The following is a 27882-nucleotide window of genomic DNA, read 5'->3' on the forward strand; positions in this document are numbered from 1 at the left end:
GGCCTTGAAAATGTATTACTTTACCGTGGCCTTCTCTTGATACGACTGCTATTGTTGCTGTTACTGCCGTTATCATTGTTGCTGGTTTTATTGTTGGCTTTTATTGTTGTTTTTATTGTTTTTATGTTTTTATCAATTTCAATATTTTAACTGTTTTTATGTATTTTATTGCTGTAAGCTACCTTGGGAGGGCTTCTGCCCTGAACGGTGGCCAAGAAATGTTATTAAAAAAATATATATATATATATCGAAGCCTTAACAATACACACGCGCATGTGCGCACACACACACACACACACACTCCACATCAATATTTAGGAGCAGACCTTCTCCCTTCAAGGACTGGAAATTCCAGCCTTGACTGAAACAGAAGGCTTTGCCTCAAGAAAACAGCAGAAGCAACTTGAATTGAGGCCTAACTGATAAGCTTATAACTTGCTCCCTGTTCCAGGAGGAAGAATAGGGATGTATGAGAAATTCATTTCAGTTTCTTTTTGATCAGGATTTTCCCAGTCTGTACCTTCCAGACCAAACACAGACTCAGACACAATCTGCAGTTGAAGTCTGTACATTTCTGAGCTTGCAATGTAATTTGCAGACCAAACAAAATGTGTGCGACAGCATCTGTATATTTGAAAAATGTGCATGAGAACAATGCATACTTTTGAAATATGCACACAAATATGCTTTAATCAATGGGGGAGGAATGCATAGATTTCAAAAATGTGCTCTGGTTTTGCTGATTGACACATAAGGAAGAACAGTGATGGAAAAGAAGCATCTCAATAGTAAAATACAATTCTAGATGGAACTGTGCATGCTATTGATTATGCTGAATTGTGCTTGGGAAAATCTATTTATGTTGGACACCAGGTCTAAAGGGAACCTTCTATAGTTTACGTGTTGGAGAGACTATTGGTTGTCTATGTCTTCTCTAGAGCTGTGCACAGATGGCCTCTCAAAATTCTCTAATTCACTTGTGGGATGATCATTTCACTGACTTTCTCCAGGAGGAAGATAAATTCTCCAACAATTTATGGAGGATACAGGCTCACCATTAGCAATGACAGTAGCATAGCCAGGGATGTTGGAGAAATCTGCAACGGAATCATATTAGTTCATATTTCTAGGAATCCAACCCATAGATTCCATAGCAGACCAGCTTTTCCTGCAGACTTACAGTCCAGGGTTTTTTTTGGGGGGGGGGCTTTTTTTGCTTTTACTTTCCAGAACAGTACACAAATTTAGTCAGAGAAGGTTTAAAAAACACATACACAGACCAGCTGAAAATGCACATGTCCCACATAGGCTAAAGCATGAAACTGCACATTTGGGGGGGGATTTGCACATTGTCGCAAGTGCGAATTTGTGCAAATTTGGGAAATTGGGAAAAATCCGATTCTGTCAATGAGTGGACGACTGAATGAAAGGCACCTGACAATCCACTAAATACAGATGAAATGGATTTTACAAAATCCATACATCCCCAAGCATAGCTTTTTTCCAGTTTTCCTATGTGTTTTGTTTGTTTGGTTTGGTCATTGCTGCTACTGCTGCAAGTAGCTACAGCAACTGTATTGGCAGCCTGAACACCAGTTTGCAACTCTGCAATGCCTTGGGCCTCATTCTGGAAGGAAATGGCAGCATCCATCCCCCCTCCCCCAACACACACATACACAAAGAGAGAGAGAGAGCTCCTTCACATGGAGCTTTTATCCTGCTATTGAGATTGCTCACTCACAAAAGTTTGCGGGTCCTTTTCATGATGTCATCAACCTTCAGGGCACATCCAGAGGTATTTCCTGGTTATTCCATCTCAAAAAGATCTGGAAATAATGAACTATTTATTTTAAGTCAGATTGTTATGCTGTTAAAACAGCCACTAGATGGCGCTGTTTCATTGAGTTCTATGGAACATTGAAAATTAAAAGCTTCCCCTCTCTGCACTCACAAGGTTGCTGTGTGGGAGCCCACTGTAAATGTGGAAAGGCTCCACAAAGGTAGGACTGTGCGTTTTTACTTTAATGTAAAGGCAGCCACATACACAAATGGCACGCACACAAATGGCGGGGAATATTTGGAGAATATTCTGCAAAGTGAACTTCTTTTTCTAGGGGGAGGTTGTGAGAAAAAGAAAAATCTCAGGAATTCTCTCTGAAAAAAAGTATTCAGATATGTTTTAGCTCAGCGCTAATTTTCTCTAAATAAAAGTGTGTGGGTGGTGGTGCACATAGGTCATTCTATGCTTGTTTGTTAATACTGGTACAGTGTTCTTAGGATTACTGGTATGAGTTCTTGTTTGAACACCTATTTTAATTTAATTTAATTTTAATTACAGGGTTACACATGCATGTGACACATCAGAGGAGTGAAGCAGCAGCAACAGCAGTTCTTAGTCCAAAAGAGATAAGCTGAGTCTATCACTCTATAGCAGCTTTCCCCAACCTGGTGCCCTCCAGATGTTTTGGACTTAAATTCCCATCAGCCTCAGCCAGCACGTTCAGTGGTCAAGAATATCAAGAGTTGTCTCAGCCAGAACAACTGGAGGGCAACAGGTTGGAGAAACCTGCTCTATATCTATTGCCCAAGTCCCATTTAGATCAATGAAATGACCACCACCGATAAACTGATAATTCCTCGCATTCATCCCTGTTAAACCCATTATAATCAAGCAAACGCTTGAAGGTTTCAGATCTAACCTGCCTTCAGTTAAAGTTGTTGATTTCTTTGCCTCAGATATTACTGCCTTACTATGAACTTGCCAGAGTGATTACTTACTAACAGCACTGTCTGTAGACAGCCCAGCTTCAATTTAGGGATGAAACAAGCTTTAAACATGGTCTGAAGCTGAATCCATTTAAGCTCACAAGCACTCTGTATCCTTGGCAGTACAAATAAATATACTATGTACTTGTCTGAAAGCATTTGTACCTTCATTAGTGGATTTACAAAGCAGTAGCAGCAGTAAATAGAATGCAATGGAGTTCAAATGGGCCTAGAGGGTGTTTACTACACGAATGTTGACCAGACAGATAGATGGTAAACCTCTAGGTCCAACACACACCACCATTTTGAATAGCAAGATGGGGGCTGAGAAGATGAAGTTTGAAATGTATCTTCTCGGCATGTGGTGGAGTGGTTCTGCAAATGTTTCAGCACACATCCCAATCTGCTTCTTCTTTTTTTACCATCCCATCTTACTGGACTATCACCACCTAGCCCAGTTTTAATTTATTTTGAACACAATAGCCTGGTGTTATTCATAGAAAGATACAAGTGGAGATCCACAAAAAATGTTTGCAGGTGTGTGGGGGGGGGAGCATTCTGCAGTGGCTGGGAGGGGTGGGGCTGGAAAATCAGAGTGGGGATTTTCCCCTCCAAAGCCATAGCATCTTGTTGATGGCCTCAAAAGAGAAAATCCCCATTATTCTATCACCCCTAGATAAAGCCTGAGGGGTCATGAGATTGCTTTCGAAGGCTACCAATTTTATTTTATTTTTCAAGAATGGGGTGTGTGGGTTTGCACATTCCTAGGATTCATTTGGACTAAGACATGGTCTTCAATCTCACAGAGATCATATAGCCATTTGTTCCACAAGGCCCACACAGGGCAATCTATCACAAAATGATGTCTTGGCTATCTACAGCTCCTGAAAGCCAGCATATGATCTCCTGTGCTGCTATGAAAAGGTCAACCAGCTTCCTCAGTGTATGAACTGGATATTCTCAGCTCATCTTAGGGAGGAAGACTTTTCTTTTTCTTCTTCTTTGGGGGGGGGCGGGGCAGCCTTTGGAAATGACATCACCATCACCTTAAAATGACCACAGTAATCTCTGAGCTGTCCTGACATCCCTACACAACCTCCTCAGTCAGACTCTGGTACAAACGATTAAACTGTGGGGAAGCGGGGAGGGAGAGATGATGTAGAGATTTCATAGCTATGAGTCCCTTTCCATTCTGCTGTCATATGATCTTGGCAGCCAAATAGTTGTTAATGATGATGATGATGATGATTAATTTCTATACCATCCCATAGCCGAGGCTCCCTGGGTGGTTCACAACATTATAATAAAATATGGTTTATTTTTTATATAATTAAATTAAATAGCTAAAAACAATTTTAGTTCACAATTTCAACAACAGACCTATTCAAGACAACCGCCATAAGTGCCCCATTATATGCTGTTAAATGTCTGAGCAAAGAGAGGAATCTTAACTGAGAAGACGACAATTTCGGGGCCAGGTGGGTGTCCATAGGGAGCTTATTCCACAGTTGGGTGGGAGGCACCACCGAGAAAGCCATCTCCCTTGTAGACACTGTCTGACCCTCCCTTGGGGGAGGCACTTAGAAGAAGGTCCCAGATATTGATTGTAGCATCTGCGTAGGTTCCTGTCGGGAGAGGCGTTCCATCAGGTATTGTGGTCCCAAGTCGTGTAAGACTTTATAGATTAAAACCAGCACCTTGAATCGAGCTCAGAAGCATACAGGCAGCCAACACAAGTGGGCCAGAGTTCCTGTGACTGTCTCTCACACCCCAATAAGTTTGGATACAGAAACATTTCACCAGCAGAAGGATACTGCTTGTGGAATGAAACTTCCTCCCCCCTGCAACCCCAGTGCACCCACCAAATCTGCTCCAGAGTGTCCCCCAACCCTCCAGAGCAGATTTGGGAGGGGGGGTGCAGGTAGCTGTAAATACATTCCCTAAAATAGAACACTGTTTTAACTGTTTTATTGTTTTAGATTTTAATTGGTATTAGCTTGTTTAATGGTTTAATATGTTTTAGGTGTTTACATTATTTATTGTTTAAACTGTTTGAATTTATTTTATCTGTATACCACCCTGAGACCTTAATGATACAGGGAGGGATATAAATCTTTTAAATAAATAAAATACATTAAATAAGGGAGAGAAGAGGATGGGGAAATAAAATAAATAAGTCCTGTTCTGCAAGTTGCATCCTTCCACCAGCAGAATGATAGTTCTGCATCCAACTCATCCTATTTTATTTCAGTCAGTGGTCATGGTTATGGTTAAATGTATATTTAACATAATGGTTCCTGATAAACCCTCCATTAAAAGACACAGACTTGGCATATTGTGACTGGGAGTTAGAAGGAGTTATGAACCAATGGTGCTTCATTCTTTTGTTTGACTTAAATAAGGGTTTACTTAATTCATTGAGTTAGGGAGCAATCCTATGGCCACTAGTCAGCGGCTAGACAGCCATAGGACAGGTCATTTCCCTGAAAACTGACCTTCACCCCCTCCCGTGCTGCCTCATAGGCAGCGCAGAATGGTCCCGTGCTCTGCACTTGGAAGAAGAGTGCGGAGTGGCAAGAATGGGGTGTTCCTGCCACTTCCTGGGGGTGTTCTGGAGTGGGGAAGTCAGAAATCCAGTACGACACATCCAATGTGTCATCCAGCCACCACTTCCCCTGCTCTGACTTCCTGTGGCTAGACAGCTGAAATCAGCTGTCTAGCCGTGAATGCAGGGTGACTGAAGAGCAGAGGGGAAGATCCCCTCCACGCTTCTCCTGCTCTGCATTGGATAGGCGGTCGCCTCCAAGTTCGGAGGCGGCCGCCTATCCCAGTAGGATTGCTCCCTTACATGCTATTTGCTACATAGTTTAATTATAGCAGAGACAGCTCATACCATTGCAGTGAAGGCTCTCTCGGGATTTGTCTAATCAAGAGCTTAGAACTAGGTCACACTGGGGCCAAATTATCACAGATACATTTATTTCAAAGTTCAAGAAATACATTTTAGATTTTATTTCATTTTTTTTAATGGTTCATGGAGCCCTCTGTCCTTTGGGTATCTATCCCATAGGATTGCAGCCTTAAACAACATGGGTAAAATCCGACATAAATCTACTTTATTTCAATAAAGTAGACCCATTGAAGTGAATGGGACTTAAGTTAGTCATAAGAACATAAGAGCTGTGCTGGATCAGGCCATGGGTCCATCTAGTCCAGCATTCTGCTCACAGAGTGGCCAACCAGCTGCCCACAGAAACCCACAAGCAGGACATGAGGGCAACAGCACCCTCCCATCCATGCTCCCCAGCAACTGGTGCACATAGGCTCACTGCCTCTGGTATTGGAGGTGGCATGTAGCCATCAAGACAAGTAGCCATTGATAGCCTTTTCCTCCAGAAATTTGTCTAACCCTTTTAAAGCCATGATAGCCATCCAAATAGCTGGCCATCACTACATCCTCTGGTAGTTAGTTTAACTATGCACTGTGTGAAGAAGTACTTACTTGTCCCATTCATTTCAATGGGTCTACCCCAAATAGAAGTTATGTTGGATTTTATCCCATATATCTCCACAACGTCTAAAATATATGCACATTCAAGAGCTCAGTACTTAGATTCTTAGATGATCTTGAGGTAATTATCAAGCATACTTTCCTTCCCACATAGCAGAATGTTAAGTAATTTCTGCTTTATTTCAATGTGTATTTTTAAATAGGCCAGGGAATAGAAACTAATTAGGTTAAACAGGAAAATCCTTCCAGTGCTAACCAGTTCAGCAATGGGAAAGGCTAGCAATGAAGTTGTGGGATAATCTCTTCAGAGGTTTTCAAGAGAATGCTGAGAAATCTGCTGGAAACACAAAGGCCATTTTTAAGAGACTGCCAAGGACCTGAGGCCATGGCAACTGCTCAAGGACATCACATGCTGTTGTCAACCATGACAGAAGCCAAGAAGAAAAGGATCTGAGGAGAAATAATACTGCAGAAGAACAAAATCTTAAGGGTGCAATTGGAACAAGACTGTGCAGTATTAAAGAAATGGTAGGATATGAGATACCATCATTACCTATAATTGTCTTGCTAGGACACATAGAACCCTATTTGCATATGTCCCTATCACAGATAATTAGTGGCAAATAATAAATTGCTAGGAAGACTTCTTTTAGCAAAACATTGGAAGCAAAATTATTTACCAACACTGGAGGAATGGAAATGGGAGTTTCTTATAGTGTAATCATATACATGCTGAGTTCAATGAGGCTTACTCCCAAGTAAATGTGTATAGGATTGCAGCCTTAGTTGACTTTTCTAAAACAGGCTTGGGAAGGTAGACTTAGGCTGAATCGACACATAGCAATTTTGCCATTATCATACTGCAATGATAACTATTGGTGCACATGACACCAATGGGCACCAACCGTTATCACTGCAGTATGATAACGGTATAACCGCTGTGTGTAGAGTCAGCCTAAGTTAGCAGAGCTGTGAGTTTACAGAGTCAGTTCAGTAGACTCAGTATGTTGATTACTGGAATAAGGATGAAACCCTTGGAAAATGCATTGCCAAGCAGTTTCCATTCTGAACGTTTGGGAGAATCCACCACCACCCCACCACACACACACACTATTTTGTTTTAGAAAATGTCTGCAAACATGCTGTCAGCAAAGGGCATCAATTCTTTATGACTTTTATGTGGTATTGTGATTATTATTGTTTACGACTAGCATCTTGTTGCATGTATTTCTATGTAATGCATTGCTTTCTATTTTTAAAAACAATAAAACCATCGTGGTAGGATGGGAAAAAGAGTATCAGGGGAGGGATGTGTGGGACAGGTAGGCAACTGAAGAACAAGATCAGTGGAACCTCAGTGGCTAGGCGTGCCTTTAGCCAGCTTCAGCTAGGGATGTACTGACTGTATAAAACCCGCTCCATCTGTGTTTCAAGGATTGTCAAGTGCCTTTTGTTCTGTCATCCTCTCAGACAGAAGGGGGGAAAAAATTGACATGCGGAAAAATACGAAAATAATTCCGTAACGGGTTTTGTAAGAATCTACATAATTTAGTTTGGTGCTTAGCATTTAGCTTATTATCCCCAATTCCATTCAACTTTTCCTCAGCAGAAACTTGAGTATTTTCCTACAAATACATATGTGTAAATTTCAGGAAAGTTAAAAAAAAAAATCCAAAAGTCCACAGACTCCATGAGGCCTGAGGGGGTCACTCCACAGTGGATTCTGCAGGTTGGATTCTTAGAAATCAAGCCTTGTTTTAGTTGGCCTCAAATTTCTCCAGCATCCCTAGCTTCGGCTAGTATGCCAACTATGGCCGGTGCTGGACTGTGATAGTTTAGCCACAGTGGTAAAGGCATTGGTAACCTCAAGATTGGATTAGTGTAATGTGCCCTATGTGAAGCTAGCCTGGAGCTTGATCCAGTAGGTGTGGCTAGGGCAGAATACAGCATCAAGGCTGCTAACTGGGGCATCCTTCCAACTACGGATGTACGGACTGTGTTAAATCCGCTCTGTTTGTGTTTCATGGATTGTCGGGTGTCTCTCATTCCGTCGTCCGCACACAGACGGATGCGAACATTTCTTTTGTCATCATGTGGAAAAATACGCAAATAATTACTTAGGTATTTACATAATTTACCTCAGTATGTAGCATTTGGTGTATTGTCCCCCATTCCATTCAGCATTTCCTCAGCAGAAACGTACATATTTTTTTTCTATGGATTTGTATGTGTAAATTTGGGGAAAGTAAAAAAAATCATCTGAAAGTCTATGGACTCCGTGCAGCCTGAGGGGGAGCTCTGCAGCAGATCCTGCAGGTCGGATTCTTAGAAATCCGAACTCATTTTAACCTGTCCGAATTTCTCTAGCATCCCTAAAGCTACACCTGCACTAAAAGAATTGCACCGGCTGCCAGTAAGTTACCGGGCCAAGTTCAAGGGGTTCTTCTTAACATATTAAGACCTAAACAACTTGGAACCAGGTTGCCTTAGGGATCACCTCACCGCTTATGCCCCTGTCTGATCTTTGTGATCAACCGAGGGAGCACTTCTGAGGATGCCACAGGCTCTTCAGGTTCATAGAGCATTTACTGTTGTGGCAGCCACCCTCTGGAATGCCTTACCAATGGACATTAGAGAGGCCCCCACAGTTCTGACATTCAGACATCTTCTTTAAACTCATCTCTCCACACAGGCTTTCCCCAAAATGTGACCCAGCCAGCTATGGTTTGTAACACTCAGTAGTGTGTGCAGTTTTATTTCTGGTTAATTTATCGTATGCTGTAGTTATTTTTTCTATATTATTGTTCTGATGCCATTGTATTTTCTGTTCACTGCTGCTTTGATACCTCTGTGGAAAGCAGTATATAAATTTGAATAATAAATTAGTTTATTAAGATGCATGGGGTGACAAAAAGGATCAAGGAGAGATAGGGAAATGATCTGTTCTCCAGGGCAGGGGTGGGCAGAAGATAGATCTCCAGATGTTTTGGACTTCAACTCCCATAAGCTCCTGCCAGCATAGTCAGTGGTCAGGGATGCTGGGAGTTGAAGTCCAAGACATCTGGAGATCTGCTGTCTTCCCACCCCTGCTCTAGGGGAGGGAGGGACGTCCTCCCATCAGGGTCCTCTGGGCACCTGCCAAGCCTCTGCCCCCGCTTGCCTGCCCCCAGGCCTGCTCTGCACCCCACTCATGTTCGCCAAGCTGCCCTCACCTACCCTGTGCCATCCACAAGCACCCATCATTCCCGTGGTCACCCTTTTTTGGGGGGGGAATAGGGTAGCTTGGAAGATTTCATAAACTTAATATTGTGCACCTAGCAGCTGTAAAGACCCCATCTAAGCAATATTACAGCCATAAATGGCTGATTTATGGCTATAATATTGTGCAGATGGGGCCTTTATGGCTGCTCTGTGTGCAATATTAAATTTATGGAAGTTTCTGGGTCACCATTATTTTTGCAAAATGGAGAACGAAGGAATGACGGGCACTCGGAGATGGCTAGGAAGATGAGGGCGGCTCAGCAAGCATGGGGGTGGGCATGGTATGAGAGGGGAAAGAGGCTTAGAAGACGCAGCCCAGAGGTGTGAGCAGGAAGGAGCCCATCAGACACCCGGACTGAGCTGGGGACCCACGCCATCCCTCCAGTACGGCTAGGAACAGAACAAGGCATGTGTTAGCAGAGAGGAAATAGTCAGCAAGAAAGCTTTGGGAACTCATTCAAAGAACACAGGAAGCGGCACAGCCATCTTGATTAATTTTCTAGCCTCTTTCCTGCATCCATTTTCTGAAATTGTGAACAGGATAATTTAATATTAGAAGTGGACGTAAGCATCTTCCAGTATTTGAAGGGGCATTACAGGGGGATGCAGGGAGAGAGAGGACAGAAGGGGGGAGAAAAGGGGGGAGAGAGTGAGAGAGCGAGAGTGAATGAGAGAAGATCTTAGGCTGTGAGGAAGAGTTTCCTCCCAACCAATACCCAAGAAGGTTCAAACACTCCACATGCCTAGGATGGAAGTGAGAGGCTGTGGCATCTCTCTGGAAAAGTTCTGTGACCCCAAAAACCAAGAACATGCATCTTTGCGGATTGTGCTGTCCCTTCTGTTCCTCATTTCTTAAAATGTGCAATCACCAGCTAAACTTGTGCTACTGAGTTCAATGGGCAAGGGAGTCCCAAGACTTCAGCATATCTCATAATTTAATAATTACAATCTCATAATTTTTCTTTGTCTTTAGTTCAAGGTCACCAATAGGGTGGTTGCTCCATCTTACTGATGTTTTCTCCTTTGCAGAAGGAAGCTATCCACCTAATTATCAGTCAAATCCCTACACATTTTCAGGACGCAAACTCCAGCCATTAATTGCTTTGATAAATGAGCGGGGGGGGGGTGCATGTGTGTTTTTAGAAAGGAATCTGCAAGCATCTTGGCACAAGTGCAAGGACGTTAAAAAACAAAAGCACAAGACAGAGCAAGACTAAATGTTTTTTTCTACAATACAGAACTATGGAAGAGAATAGTTTAGTGATTAATAATTCACTTATTTAAAGCAGATCAGAGGTAATTAGTGCACTGAGCTCCGTGTGGCCATGAAAATTAAATGGCACATTAGATGTTTGGGTTTCAAATTGTAGTTCACACTAATTGACTCCCTGAGGGTTGAAACAAATGTTCAATAATCATGAGTCACACTTAAAAAAAAAAACATTATGAGACTTGACATGAAATTATATGGCTTCCTCCCCCCCCCCCCCTTTATCTTTGGATTTCTGAAAATTTTGGATTTCAACCTAGGTTTGCCCTGTTTGGGCACAATACATTTTGTACCAGACATCTGGAAATGAAATCCTTATTATCAAGCTTATCTTATGTGGCAATCTGAAGAAGATTGTTATTCTATTCCTATATATGAACTTCTTGTTTTGGCCAAGGACTCTTCCAAAATAGCTGGTTGCAACTAGGCTGATGTTGCCCAGACCCTTTGTTCCATGTCCTAGCCTGACACATCAGTTGCCTCATCAAATCTATCTCCTGATCAGACTTGTATCTCCCTAATACTACAACCCAAGGTGAAGCTGATTGGTGAGAGATTCAGGACAGATAAAAGGAAGTAATTCTTCACAGAGCACATAGTTAAACTATGGAATTCGCTGCCACAGGATGTAGTGATGGCCACCAATTTGGATGGCTTTAAAAGGGGGTTAGACACATTCCTGGAGCAGAAGGCCATCAATGGCTACTAGGCTTGAGGGCTATGTGCTACCTCCAGTACCTGAGGTGATATGCCTATGTACACCAGTTGCTGGAGAACATGGGCAGGAGGGTGCTGTTGCACGCATGTACTGCTTGTGGTTTCCTGGTTGACAGCTGGTTCACTACTGTGTAAACAGAATACTGGACCAGATGGACCCTTGCTGTGATCCAGCATGGCTTTTCTTATGTTCTTATCTCCCTTTGCACATACTTTATCCAACATGCTCCAGACCAGTGGTCCCCAATGCAGCATCCATGGGTGCTTGCAAAAACTCCCACTCCCTGACCCATTCAAAATTTATCTGTGGGGGTTTTTTTGAAAAAAAAAATGTATTTTTACTAATAGAAAATAAAAAGCTTGAAAAGGCTTATGGTGCCAGGATCTCCTTCCTGTTCCTGAACCCGCCCCTCATCAGCTGTTCATCAGGCAGAAAGAGAAGCATTCCATCCTGGCCCCACCCAATCTTCTTCCATCCACACAAACATTTCCCCTTTGCTCTCTCTCTACCTCTCCACTGCTAGCCTTACTATTTATCTCCACCTAACTCCTTTCCTCAATATTCCCCTCCCTTCCCTGTCCCTAGCCTTCTTCTCTGTCTCTCATCCTAGTCCCTAGCCTGACTCCATCTCTCCAACTCTCAACATCTCACCTGTTTATCTTCCTGTTCTTCCCACTGCCTAGCCTCTAGCCTTGCTCTTTCTCTCCCCCCCCCACATCCCTTTGCTTTCCTTGACTAGTCACATCCTTCATGGGCGCCATTTTGTAGTGGCACCCCACAGCAGTTCTCAAATTCTCAAAAGTGCCCATGTGTTCCAAAGGGTTGGGGACCCCTGCTCCAGGCCTTTTGCCTGTATTTTTTCTAGTTAAGGGTGAAAGTGGAGAGTGCAGAAGCTGGTTTGAAACTCAACAATAAAAAAACTAAGATCATGGCATCTGGCCCCATCACTTCCTGGCATGTAGAAGGGGAAGAAATGGAGGCAGTGACAGATTTTACTTTCTTGGGCTCCAAGATCACCACAGACGGTGACTGTAGCCATGAAATTAAAATCGCTTGCTCCTTGGGAGGAAAGCTATGGCAAACATAGACAGCATAGTAAGAAGCAGAGACATCACCTTGCCAACAAAGGTCCATATAATCAAAGCTATGGTTTTCCCAGTAGCAACTTATGGCTGTGAGAGCTGGACTATAAGGAAGACTTAGCACCGAAGAATTGATGCCTTCGAACTGTGGTGCTGGAGAAGACTCTTATGAGTCCCCTGGACTGCAAGGAGATCAAATCAGTCCATCCTAAAGGAAATCAACCCTGACTGCTCATTGGAAGGACAGATACTGAAGCTGAAGCTCAAATATTTTGGCTACCTAATGTGAAGAGAAAACTCCCTGGAAAAGTCCCTGATGCTGGGAAAGATGGAAGGCAAAAGGAGAAGGGGAAAGCAGAGGATGAGATGGCTAGATAGCATCACCGATGCAATGAATATGAATTTGAGCACACTCTGGGAGAGAGCGGAGGACAGGAAGGCCAGGCATACTATGGTCTATGGGGTCACAAAGAGTCAGACATGACTTAACGACTGAACAACAGCATCTCATCCTTGATTACACTTCATGCCATATTCTGCTTTCCAGTGAATCCATAGCAGGGATGTGTGAATCAGTGAAATTTTAGCTTGTTGAGGAGCTCCGATTTCCACGTTAAAACTCATTCTGACCTCTGTCCAAACTGGAGTGAGAGGTTTAGCCTTTTCTTTTCCACACATGAACATCTGCACATATTTTTGTGTGCATTCTTTTCCCCAAAATGTAGACATTAGTTACATGCATTTTTGAAACTAGAGCTTGTTTATGCCCATTCACACAAAATATCAGTGCATCAGGCTTGGAGGAACCCCAAGACTTGCAGAACTACCAAAAACATTTCAGGAAAAAAGGCCCTAAGCAGGGGGGAACCCTCCCCAAAATAATAAAAAAAAGGAACAGCTGTACCAGTTGAATTCCCAGCATGGTTCGACACTGGTCTTTAGCAAGGGAAAAACTCTTAGGCCACAGTCCTATCGAAATAGACATCAACCGCCCAACTCAGGAGCTGATGCCTATTCAATACAATTCAGACAAAGCACAGAGGGGATCCTCTCCTCTGTGCTCCACCTGTCCTGCATTCTTGGCTAGACGTGCAATTTTGCGCATCTAGCCAGGGCTTCAGAGAGGGGGCGGGAACAGGCCTGGAGACCCCATGGGAAACAGCATAAAGGGGCTTCCGTGGTCTCCTCCTCTCCCTGCCCGCAGGGCCACCCCCTTTTTGCACTCTCCACACCCTGTTTTATGAGCATGGAGCAGCTGCTGCGGTTCTCCCTGCACAGGCTATGAGGAGGAGGGGGAGGGGGCAGGGAGCGTGGCTTCCTGGCTCTGAGATTGGAGCACTGTCTACAAACTCAGAGCCACTAAACCCAAAAATCCTTTGGCCCTCTAGTCAGTGTCTAGTGGCCATAGGATTGCTCTCTTAGAAACTCTTCTGGAGGACTCCCTCTCCCTTACTTTATCCAAAGAAGACTTACTTCGGATGAAGTAACAGAGAGAGAAATCTCCAGAATAGTTTCTAAGAGTTTTTCCCTTGATAAAGACCCATGCCAAAATACGTTGGGAATCCTCCCTGCAAATATCCCAGTTAAGACTGTGTGTAATGGCCACAGAAAATTGGCTGACCATGAAGAAAGGCAGTGGTGCCCCTTTTCAGGAGGTCTTAGGGCAGGGTCTGTAGGGTGTGGACACCACAGCCCCCCTCTCTCTCCATGTGTTACCATACTCCTGGACAGAATTTGTGAAAGGGCCATTTGTCTAAATCAGGTGCCCTCTTTGTGAGTGCAAGACTAGAGAGAACCAGCTGTATGGCATTTCAACACTCTGTAGTAATCTCCTTCTTGTACATTATCCAGATAAATTTGTTTTAAGAACAGCATTGGATGACATCCATTAAATACCTGTTACATTTTCATTATGGCATCTCCCAGTAATTTAGATCACAAAGAAGATAAATGCAAGTTCATGTTACATCAAATGGAAACCATAAATCTGATATAAAGCCATGGTTTAATTTAACACTCCATGCAATGTCTTTAGCTGATATTAGGAGGTTAGATAAAGTAAGTTTTTAAAATAAATTATAAAAAAGAACAGACTGGGTTCCAAAATGCCACCTGCAAAGCAGGATGAAACACCACTACAATCAACCAGTTGTAGAATGGCAGCTACTTCGGCTTGGTCAGGTCCTCAACTGATCAAGGCCAGTCCAAGACATTTTGCTGTCTGAGGCAATGCAGCAATGTCATCTCCCCTCATCAAGTCAAGGTATATAGTACCCAACAGTGATGTATGAGAATTTTCTTTCAGTTCACAAATCATTTGAACTTGAACCCGTTCCCAACCCCGAGTGCTACTGGGAGTGCATTTCTTTGAAAAATATTTGCACATTCCCAAACTTGCAATTGCATTCGAAAAATGTGTGTGTGTGTGTGTGTGTGTGTTTATAATGTACATTTCCCAAAAAGTATGCATTTTCATCCTTAGTCAATGGGGAAAGTGTGCACTTTTGAATACTGTGCAGAGAAATGCATGGTTATCCCATTAAAAATGCGCACTTTCCCCATTCAAACGAATGGAAAAACATGCTGCAAATGAAAATGGGAGTGAGCTGAACTGAGCTTTCAAGTGCGATTTGGGTGGAGAGTTCCAGCAAGCTTTAACATTCCTGGTCCTATGCCCAGTACCCAAGGCCATCCACAAAATTACTTTGCTACCTGAAGGAGAAAATCCCACAAGCCCCTGTCCCTTTCCTTAGCAGTAAAAAAAACAATTATAATGAATTAAATAAATATTTACTGGCCTTTCAAGACACCCAAAATCAGTATCCTAAGGTGGCTCAGTCAGGTCACAGAGCTCCCCTGAGCATGGTAAGATTAAGTCAGATGGGGATTCGGCCTCTGCTTTCCCCTGTTCCCAAGACTTGGGTGTTTCCCTGACCAACACCCTAAAGTTTGGCTCAGTCACTGCACAGTTTCTTGGAGATTTGTGAATTTTTATTTTTTTTTAGAAAAACTAGCTTTCAGGGGCTTGTTGATATCTCTGTTTGAGCATAATTAGAGTCCAGAACTTGGATGAAAAGTAGAAAAAGCATTTCCATTTCTGTGCAATGTGTGGAGGTATTCCATGCAAGCTCCTTCTTCAATCAACATGCACACACACCTCAACAAGAAAATCCTTATGCATGAAAACTAGGCTCAACTCTAACCAATATAGATGGTACCCACAGAACAGAGAGCATTGCAGAACTTACTAGACCAACATATAAGGCTTAGAAGACACAATTTGGTCCTACCAGCAGCAAACTTTTTTTAAAAAAGTCCTTGAAGTTCAGAATGAACTGAACTTAGACCGGAAATATGAGAAACTGAGAGAGACCAAAATTGACAGATCTGTCCATCTGTAATAGTGGCCTGTACCCACAGACTCCAACCATGCTATCTGCATAACAGATTAATGGATTGTACAGATTGTGTGTTTGGGTCTATGCATGTAGGCCAGTATCTACACATTTCTAATGATGTGTGGATATCAAGTGGGGCCTGCCACTATGATCATTATTATACTAGGGATATACAAATCCCTTACCTGGCTCCATTCAGGGGCATCTGTGGGGGGGGAGGTGATCCGTCCCTTCCCCCGGAATCTTGCCCAACCGGCTCCACTCTGTGGCAAGTCCACAGAGCCACCAGCAGGGCCCATCCACAGCTGGACTGCCGTCTACTGCCGGGCTGCTGCGGCTGCCATCTGCGTCCCTATGTTAGGCGGTGATAGGCTACGTATATATTTACGCAGCCTATCATGGCAAAGAGCGGGGTTGCAAATGGCTTAGCGGCCGCCATTTGTGTCCCTGCTCTTTGCTGTGATAGGCTACATAAATACTTACATAGCCTATCACGGCTAACGTAGCGAGGGAAATGTCGGCCACAGACCGGGGCCACCATTCACACCCGCAGACGAGGGCAGCAGATGGCCAACACAAGGTAGGGAGGTTTCGCGGGGTGGCAGGGGGGATTGCTCCGTTCCACCACAGACTCCGGGTGGATTCTAAAGAATCCGGCCTCACTGGAGTCTGTGGTGGAATTCTCTAACATCCCTAGATTATACGCCCACAAAATGAAGTAAAGTGAATATTTGTGCAGGACGTACAAAACAAACAAGCTATCTTTGCTGCATCCTACAAGAACATGAGCACTTACAGAATGGTTTGCCAAACCTTGGGACGATTTCATAGCATAACTGTGACAGAAGGAGTTAAGACACAGAAACAATCAATGTCTGTTCTGCATGCCTTTATGTAATGCAACTAATTTTCTGTGTTAGTTGGCTCAAGTGACCCACTTGGGGGAGGCGTCAAAAAAAAAAAAAGGCTTCAGAACAGCATCTCCCCAGAGAGGTATCTCAACAGAGCGGGTGCAACTTCTCATGGGATGCAGGGAAAGTTATTAAAATTCAAGCTAATTAACAAATCTAATTGAATCTGGAATGGGGCAAGTCTCAAAGCGATGTTTTCCAAATGGGATGCAATGATATTTTCTGCAAAGATGTGGATCAATCAGCAGGGAAGTGTGTTCTTCAAATAAATTGGCAAACCTTGGCTGGGATACTGGATAGAAGTGCATGTCCTACTGAAATCAATGTGACTTCTTAGCCTTCCCCAACATGGTGCCCTCCAGATGTTTTGAACAACAACTCCCATCATGCCCACCCATCAGCCATGCTTGCTGGGAGTGATGGGAGTTGTAGTTCAAAACATCTGGAGGACATTATGTTGAGGAAGCCTGGTCTAACTGTACACAGAATCACAGCTCAGCTCAGAGTACTGCAATATTTTTTTTTTTCCTGAATAGGTCCCAAACTTGTGTCTACCAGTGAAAGTATAACCTTTCATTTTTGATCTTTGCATTTTCTAAGTATGCAATACATTTGGCTTTATGTAGGATATATTTCATTCCCGTTACATTCCCCCTTACTTTTTTTACACTTCTGGATGACAAATATCCATCCCTAGCCGCTATGTGGATGTTCTGACCAAGACATGAACATCAGGTTTGTCACGTTGATCACAATTCTCCCCCTTGCCAACTGATAAAAAATGAATGTGCAGAGGGCTCTAGTCCCAAACCTCAAGGATGTCCTGGCACCGGTCACTAAGCAATTAGTTCCTGCAGTCATTGGTACTGGAAAAAGCAAGTCAAAGCCCATCCCAAACCATCTCTATCCTACTGTGGCCAAAGCTAAGGATGAGATGAATTTCTGCCTGATTTCACTCCTGACTTTGAATATTTCAGTACCAAGCTTCCCTCATACTCCATCAGGAATTCAGTTTTGAGCTCCCTTACTCCCACAGGTGACTTCAAAGCCTAGACAAAGCTGATAGTTTGAATGCTCCAGCACACATGTGCAATACAAATCAAGACAGCAGAGTGTGCGCATATGTGTGTGCTTGCAAGAGAGTGAGATTTTAACAGTACTGCATCTTAACTCAAAACTAAGTCGAACTGAATTCAAGGGATGGTACTCCCATTTGCATCACTCTTTGGATTCTAGTTGAGACACTTCAGGACAAGCACAGAAATACTAGGTTTATATTATTGCCATTATCGCTCTTATAGCCATACTCTTCCTCCAAGGAGCTTAGTGTGGCTTACAGAGTACTTACCTTCCCTCCATTTTATCCTCACATCAACCTTAGGAGGTAGGTTAGACTGTAGCCCTGTCAAGGCGTTGAGGCAGCTCGCGAAATGTGTGGTGGGGACAGAGCATTCACAATAAGCCCTGCCCCCAGCGTTCCCACACAAGCCCTGCCACCAACATTACCAGATCCTCTTTAGACCTTGGTGCATTTAGTGCTTAGTTCTGAGGCGTGGGGGGGGGGGTTGTAAGCACATTCAATTGAACATGCTTACAGCTCTCTCTGCAGTTGGAAACCCTGGTAAGGCAGGTCTCAGACTCCTTCATACCTTAGCAATAAATACATGAAGGTCTTTAGAGGAGACTGCATGCCCAGAACATTTGGGGCAGACCTTACTCACGTGTACCCCAGCATAGTTTTAGCTGTTGTGCTTCGGTGCAAACATATGCATAGGGCTTAAGAGAGAGCAACTGGCCCAGAGAGTGCCACAGCTTGAGTGGGGATCGAACCTGAGTCTTTCCAATGCCACACTCTAATCCAGCTTTCCCCAACCTGGTGCTGTCCAGATGAGTTTGCAATACAACTCCCATCATACCCCACCGGCATGACCCATGGAAGGCTGCTCTAACCACTACATCACACAGGCTCTCATTTCTAAAGCCTTAGAACTGAAACAATCTTTGCACCAGTTTAGCCCCCGCTTCTCAAACTGCTGTTGGAAAAAAAAACTTTTAAAAAATGGTGGTAAATTTGACATTTCCATGAAATCAACAATATAGCACACTCCCCTTCCTTATTCACCTTCCTGTCACAAATATTGCACATATTAGTCCAGACTAGGGATGTATGATAAATGCTTGGTTTTGATCAGGATTTAACCAGTTTGCACCTTTCAGATCGAACAGACTCGGACACAATATGTGGTTGAAGTCCAAGCTTGCAATTTAATTTGTGGACATCCCCCCCCCCCCAAAAAAAGTATTCAACAGCATGTGTACATTTGAAAAACGCACATGAAAAACTGTGTACTTTTGAAAAGTTTGCACAAATATGTTTTAATCAATGAAAAAGAATGAATACATTTGAAAGACACACACAATGATGCACATTTGGAAAAATACACTAAAAATATGGACAGATATTTATACAGAAAAGAACTCTTACAATCTGATATGGACTTGATGCTGAACAAGTTTTAAGATGGAATTTGGAGAACTTCGGCAAACTCAGGTTTCGCTGATTCACAATCCTGAGCCAGATTTTTCATAAATGTTAACTCTCCCCATCCACTTCACATATAGAATCATAGAATCATAGAACAGTAGGGTTGGAAGGGGCCTATAAGACCATCAAGTCCAACCCCCAATGGATATATAGACATATAGAATGTCATCGTTATTTGTTTTACAATTATTACCTACATTACCAATGTCATTATTATCTATAGCCATTAAGCATTTCTTCAGAGAAATTGCCAACTGCTAATTATGAAAGGCTATTAACTAGATGTTAACTTGATGGCTTTTTGAGATTTGATACAATAAGATCTGTGGGATTTTTTAAAAAAGTTTTTTCTTTTTCTTTTTTGCTGGTAATTGCAGTACAGAGAGAGAGAGAGAGAGAGAGAGAGAGAATCTCTCTCTCTTTGCATAGGCATTTACAGCTACAAGACTAGTGTACATATTTCATTTTTTTCCTTCTGCTGTATTCAAAATTGTGTTTTATTTAGTTACAAGCTATCTGTAAGCATTAAATTGGAGGTAGTTCAATTCAAAATAAGGGGACATCTAAATGACCAACATTGCCCTTGGTGTAGGGTAGCCTTTCCTAACTTGGTGCCTAAGGGCTGGTGGATCTGTCAGTTCCACTTTCTCCTGCATTTGATTTTTAAAAACAAATTCAAGCTCTTTATATGTCCCAAATATGAAGAACTTCAAGAAGTTTGTTAAGTCCTTATAAAAGCCAAGCCAAAACAAAATCGTCACCCATCTGCACAAGCCAAATTCAGTAGGTACAAGCTATTCCCAGCATGGAAAGGACCATGACGTACCTGCTGGCTATATAGCTGCTAAAGATGAGGAACCTGTCAGAAAAAAAAGAGGTAGCAACCCTAATTCAGCACCCCTGAATTAGGGTTTTCACCCACGTGGGGGCACATGGTTGTATACACAGGGATTCAAATGAAAAAAAAAATTAAGAGCTAACCACACAAAGCCCTGGGCCTGGGTGGATGAATCCGTCGGTTTCCATTTCCCCACATTTTTAAAAAAAGCTCAAGTTCTTTTTGTCTTGAATATGGGGAACTTCGTGAATTCTGGAAATTTCTTATCAAAACCAAACTGAAACAAAATTCTCACCCATCCCCACTGGTGCCCTCCACATCAGGAATCCTGAAAGTTGTACCCTCCAGATGTTTTGGGCTACCTGATTGTGGAACGATGCTGTAGGGTAACATAAGGAGAAAGTCTAAAGCTACAATCCTATGCATAGCGACTGGAGTAAAGCCTCATTCCAACTCCATATGATTAACATTGCATGGAGAGAGTCTGGGTGCATGCTTACTGGCCCCATTCTACTATTAGAACCATGGTACCCATATGTTGGGGGCACAGCTGCAAAGAGAAAGCCAGCTGAATGCCCGTAGGTTATCCTGGGGACAGCCTATGCATGTTCATCAGACTTCCCCTCTGCAGACCTGGCTGAACATTGGCACACTGGGTAAGTTTAGCAGAATAATTCTGAAGCTCCTCTATGTTGCCACTAGCAGCAGAGAGATGAAACATAACATAAATTTCACTTTCATTAAAACATATGCTTGACAAAGCTGGCACTGCAGATGCAGCAAGTAAGATAGCTAACTGGATCACCAGCATAACTAGTTAAATGGTAGGACTTCCCCTGAACACTCTTCTGTGCTATATGTGCATTTCAAAAGCTAAGCTAAAATAGGGATGTGCGAACTTGCCCCCATCCAGGTTCTCCGGACTCCTGCCCAGCCCGTGAGTCCCTGCTCACTGGTCCCCAGACTGCGCTCAAGCCTGTCCCACTCTCGGTGAGCAGCCTGCACTCACCCCAGTGGCCTCATCCAGCTCCGTTGTTGTCATTTCTAAAAAAAATGGTGATCGCAAAAATGGGGATGTTTTGTACACTCGAAAGCGTGCATGTTTGAGAAGGTGCATATTTTTGTGTGAAATGCGCTTTTTTGCAAAGGCACATATTAGTGTGTGTACAAAACTGTGCATTTTTCATAAAATACATTTTCACGCACACGCAAATATGTGCATTCACAAAATGTGCATTTTGGCATGTGTGCAAATTTGCACATTTTCACAAATGTCATTTTATTTCTCAGAAAATGGCGACTGGGAAGCTTGATAAGGCTGCTGGGGTGAGTGCAGGCCATTTGCCAAGTGTGGGCAGGGGGCAAGCAGGGGCAAGGGCTTGGCTAGTGGGACTCGGGGGTGTGGGCAGGAGCAGGTCCACCAGATTCCTGGAGTGAATCAGGCACCTGTGCCATCCCTAAGCTAAAGCATACTAAGTAATCATGATTCCCTTCTGTACACTTCTTGAATGTAAAAAGCTAAATAAAATCAGTGAAATCCTAAGCATGTTTACTCAGTCCCAACATCAATAATTAGACTACCTCTTGAGTTCAGAAATTACTCCTTAATTTCAAAGCTAACTGAAAGTGAAAGTGCAGTGAAGGTTAATCTAAGTCTCAGTGTCAAAGAGGTCCATAGTTATCCAGAACCCAGGTTCCAATGGTTGTTTGAACACTAGAGGCAAAGAAGTGAAGGTAAATGACAGCAAAGACAAGAAGAAGAAGTGGCTGTTAGCCTCACTTCATGGACTTTTATACCCTTGCCCTGGTCAGAAGTGGGGCCTACAACCATCCACCAATGAGGTGAGATGTCCAGCCAAGTGCCCTCATGTTCTGTCTTCATGTTTTGTTTTGGGAATGTCAAGCCCAGTCCTTTTGTTTTTCCAGGAGTCCTTGCATAGTCCACCATCTGGGTGTCTCTGGTTGGCACATTCTTCCCTGGTACATCTCCATTAAGCTCAAGATCAAACTATTGTGTATACCATTGTTATGGTTCCCCCAAACTAAGAAAAGTCCAGTAAGGATATTCTGGATGATCACCAGGCTATTGGCCTGCTGATATCTGAAGAAGGGGTGTGTGTGTGTGTGTGTGTGTGTGTGTGTATACACAGACATGGTCAGTGGAGGCTGGCGGCTCCAATTTTGGAGGGGTGGTAATTCCATTTTGGGTTTTAGTGAGAGCCATCCAGAACTCTAAAGGTGCTGCCCAAGATTCTGAACCTATGCTGGGGATAGGGCTCAGCACTTTGGATAGAACCTTTAGAGTTCTGACTGGTTTTAACTGGGACCCAGAGTGGATTCACTGCCCCTCTGAAACTGGAGCCACCAGCCTCCACTGCACACCTCCCACATTTTGATGAGCATCCCAAACATCTACCCAAAGAAAATAAGGAGATGTCGCAGACAATAGGGACTGGATCTGATAAACAGGGACAATCAGGGCATGCCTAGTAGAGTGGCCAGGTATCTTACTTTACAGAGGACAGCACTGTACTTTGGATTTGGAAAGCTGACAAAGGACAGTGGTCTAGTTGATGGGCTGCCCAGTTGAAGTCCGGTTGAAAGTCAAAGAACCATAAGGGGGGAAACCAGGGCCCTTGACGTTTTCCATTAACAATTAGCACCTGGGCAGCAGAATGAGTAAACCCACAGGTCACCTAATTCGTTTCACCTTATGGTGAGATATATTGCATTTCTATTCAAATCATAGTTATTTTTTTTTCCTAAATTTGCACCTAAACATATCAATTTGCATATGCAAATGTAATGCAAATTCGTGTCCTCTTTTGTCCTCATTTTTGGTGCCCAGTAATTGTGCTTCTCTCAACACAAAATGCCCAACAAGTCCCTCTTTGGCCATGATGCACCATTCAGTGAGGAGTTTCTTGGACCAGACAAGGCCTCTGTTTACTAGTGTGTAGTAATCATTTGCACCATTTGTCATATAATCAGTCTTAATCTGTTTTCCTTCCTTTTCCCAGAGTCATAATCCGAGGTAGGGAACATTTTTTTTAAATTATTTCTGTACAATTAATCTCTTTAGGCAGCTAGAGTTTCATTTCCTTTGCGCTGATCAGCATTTAGGAGAAGGGGAGGGGAAGGGATTTTGCCTCCCTGCCACTCTTTCAAAAGGTTACTGCTGTTGTCTTCTAACTCCCTCTACAGGGAATGCCACACTGGTCTCTGTTGGTGGTACTGTAGTCAAATCTGCATTTAAATTGAGACATTTAGAGAAGGAAAACACAGGGGAAGCCAGGGCTATTGATTTCTTTCCTTTAGATGAGGCATTTTACTTCTCAAAAGAGTTTATTGAAAGTTTATGTTGTCTGTTTAAAATAACAGAAGGATTCTTATGGGGAATGCAAAGCAGCTCACAGAGATATAATGAAGGCATCTTTAAATCCCACCCATCCCCAGGTATATACAGGATTCAGTGGTGTACTTGCAAGGTGACTTTCAGACAATCCTAACAGATATAGCCATTAGGCTGTTTACAAGGCCATTTTCTTTTCAGTTATTGCTCAGGGGAGCCATATGGGAACAAGGTCAAAGGGGTGGAGTATTGCTCATATGTGCACCCAAGGGCTGCTCCTTTCTATATTGAGTGCACCATCTCAATTTGCAAGATAAATCAAGAATCAGAAAGCAGTTAAGCTTTATTTATGTCTAAGAATGGAATTTATGTCTAAGATCTTATGTCTAAGATGAAGAGATCCAAAGGCCAGAGGCCTTTGGTATGTAAGCTGTCTGTTGCTGCTAAAAGGTTTCTGTTTCTGTTTTTGTTTTAATTGGCTGGTGCTGCTTATTTCTTTGATTCCTGTGCTTTAACTGTGTTTTTTAATTCATTTATTTTATGCTATATTTGAATTAAGATTTTGTTTTAATTCCATTTTTACTGTTAGCCACATTGAGTGCTACCCTTTGGCAGTAAGGTGAGGTCTTATTTATTATGTAATAAACAAACATGAATCTCTTATACATTGACTAGTACTGTATGGTGTGATGGGCACCACACAGTATATCTGAACTGCATAGGTTGAAGCTTGATATATTACTGCCATAGCATGGGAGCAAACAAAGAAGCAGGAATCAGACCACTAAAGGTAACTTTTAAAGAGGCCCCCTTACTTCTGAAGGAGGCCCTGGAAAAGGTGCAAAACAGGGCAACCAGAATTATCACGGCTTTGGAGCATCTTCCCTGTGAAGAACAGCTAAATAATTTGAGCTTTTAGGAGGGGGAGGGGAAGACAAGGGAGAACATGGCAGAGTTTCATAAAATTATGCATCATGTGGAGAAAGTGTAAAGAGAATAATGCCTTTCTCTCTCATAACCCTGGGACTTGAAGTCCCCCAATAGAACTGATTGACAGTAGATTTAGGATGGACAAGGGAATGGACTTCATACCATTATGTGGAATTCAATTCACTGTCTTAAGCAGTCTTGGTTCTACCATTAGGAAGAGTGAGATGGCCACCTCAGGAAGCAGAAGATTGGGCATAGGGAGCAGCACCAAGCTGTACTCCTAAACTAGCCTGCTGCCTTCAGGTGCTGTAAAGGATGCACTCCTGTGGTCTGAGTTGAAGAAAGAGCCAACTTCCAGGCCAGTCAGTTTCTGTATGTGGAATAGGGGTGCACCATCTTGTCCTTTGCCACAGGCAGTGACATCTCTTAGGCCAGTGCTGGCTAAGAGTTGTGGTGATGGAAACTGGCTTAGATGGATTTGAAAAGAAATTAGACAAACTCATGGGGGATAAAGCTCTTGGCATCAGTTAGCCATGATGACTAAGTAATCAACCATCTTCACAGGCAGTATGGCATGGAGTATCAGTTGCTGAGGGGCAATGGCAAGGGAGGGATCCTTGTCTCAATTCAGTCTTGCCAGAAACTAGGGAATTCAAAGGAATCCATCTGGGAGTAGAGCTCACCAAACTGTCATCACCTCAGCCCCCTCGGACTTCAGCTCACTGACCCACAATCTGGCCCAACTTGATCTGCATCGAGTCAGGCCAGTTTGCAGTATTTCCTTTTCTTTTGTCACTCAAATAGCAAATTGCGCAGATTGCGCAAATTACAGCTGCAAATTGCAGTCCTAAATTGTACAAATTGCAGTCCTAAATTGCGCAAATTGCTGTTCCTGGATTTGGGGAAGAAATCCACGTCTAGGCTCACAAATGCAAGCTGAATCAGGGGCACTGCAGAAATCCGGCAAGCCCAAGAAAGGCCGGATTTCCCAGTGATGGACATCCCTACCAGAGACAATTGATGGCCACTGTTGGAACAGGTTGTTGGACCTGTGATCCAATCCATCAGGGCTATTTGTTATGTTCTAATCGAGGATGTTTGAGAATCTTGTTTCAGTTCACAAATGATTTGAACGTCCCCATTCACAATCCCAAAGGGGAGCGTATTTGTTCAAAAAAAAAGCCCGCAAATCCCCAAACTTGTGATTGCATTAGAAAAATGCGTATTTGAAAATCAGCAGTTTAAAATGCCAATTTTTCAAAAGGAAAATTATACATCATGCTTTGGTCAAGGGGGGAAGTGTGCACTATTGAAAAATGCACATTTCCAATGTGGACTTTTCCATTCAAAATGCACACTTTTTCCTGTTCAAACAAAAAGAAGAACAGGTTGCCAATGAGAATGGGAGCAAGATGAACCAAGCTAGCAAGATGACCTCAGAGAACATCAGTGAACCCAAACATCCATGGTTCTCCCATCTCTATTTCTAATGCCTGTCTCTCTTTCTGCATTTCTGACCACGTACATGCTGCTATTTCCTGTACATTCTATTAGGATTAGTATGGCAGCTAGTCTCCTGATGCTGTGCTGGATTGATAAGACTGTGGGGCAGGGATGGGGGAATGTGTGGGTCTCCAGCTGTTGTTGAATTTCAGCCCCCATCAATCCTTACCCACTCCTATTCTGGTTAGCCTTGATCATCACAGACATAGCCAATGTATTTGTATACCACATTTGCCACAATACATCATGCTCAAAGTGGTTCACAATATAATAACGTGATTACAATACATTACAATGCAAAAGTAAACTCAGTTCATAATAGCGCTGCGCCAAAAATGTATCCTGCACTTTTTTCAACCGTTATCATTCAATTTGATAGAAAAGAAATATCTTTCAAAAAGAAATTCAAAGGAGAAGAAAATGTCAAAGCTTTGCTTATGGGCTGGGTTCAGGTTTCTTGTGCTTACCTTACCTTAACTGTTCTATGGTATTTTAGTCTTTTAACTCTTTGTAATCTGTCCAGAGAACATTAGTTATTGGGCAGATTAGAAATATAAATAAATGAATGAATAACTTAGAATGTGGCTGAAGAGTGTGCACGAGTGTCCTGTCTTTCATTTTACAATCATATATCTGGCAGCCTTTAGCCTCTTCAGCATCCTGGACTTCAGTTAAAGCCCAGGGGAAGACATCATGATGTAATTCCTCCCATAGGGCTTTTTCAGATCAGAACATGTGGGCAGCCTGGGAGGCTGCACAGCCATGGAGAGATATGTAATAGAAAACACACCCACCCTCGGCTGCCTTACAGTGATTAGGTAAGCTCAAAAACACCACCAAAATAAAATTATAAAACAGCCGGAGAACGAGACAGAACCATGAAGCTTCTTTCATGGGCGAAGAAAACTTTCAGGAAATTGGAGGCCAGATTATGGCACAACACTAGTTCCACCTGTTCCCTGGAGCTAGATGCATACACTGGGCCCCTCACACCTCCGTTCTGGTAGATGCAGAATGGGGGCCAGCCTGCCAACACAACTGATGCTGTTGCTACTTGCAGTTGCAGTGCAAACAAACAAACACACACCCCTCAGGAAAACAGAAAGGAGCAGTGTTACAACCCTGCCAATGGGGAGCCCTACCTGTGAGAAACTGTTGAGAATTCCTTCGCCCCCTGGATAAATTGAGTGATGTACTAATGTAGGACAAAATCATGAACAGACATAGCTCTCTCTTCAGCATATGGAGAATGAACTCATTCATCAGCTTAGACCTACATGAGCAGCACCTATCAGGTTAACTTTCAACTTCAAAAGCACAGCAGCAAAGAGGTGAATTCTAACTGCTAGGTGGAACTGTACTGAATTCTCCTGAGGAAGTTTACCACTCTTACCAAATAGATATAAATATATATATATAGAGAGAGAGAGAGAGAGGCATGCATGCACACCCACACACTTCTTTCCCTGGAAATCCCTTGGAACCTCCAAATTCACCTCCAAATTCTGCCTGAGGCAGAATTCAGTGCCAACTGTTTTACTAGTTAAGATTATTGTACACCTCAGTTCTGCCTCATGGGAAACTTGAAAACTTCTTTAAAAAAGCAAAACCTAGAATCATAAACATGTCTCATTGTCCTGCTATGGTGGATCAGGCTCAGTACTAGGGCAAACTAAGGACTAAGGGTGCAATTCTATGTATGTTTAGACAGAGAAAAGGCCTACAACTCCCAGCATTCCCCAGCCAGCAAGCCTGACTAGGGAATGCTGGAAGTTGCAGGCCTTTCCTCTGTCTAAA

Source organism: Heloderma suspectum, chromosome 2, assembly GCF_057233095.1.
Source record: "Heloderma suspectum isolate Gila_16-S chromosome 2, 16-S_ref, whole genome shotgun sequence".
Taxonomy (NCBI): Eukaryota; Metazoa; Chordata; class Lepidosauria; order Squamata; family Helodermatidae; genus Heloderma; species Heloderma suspectum.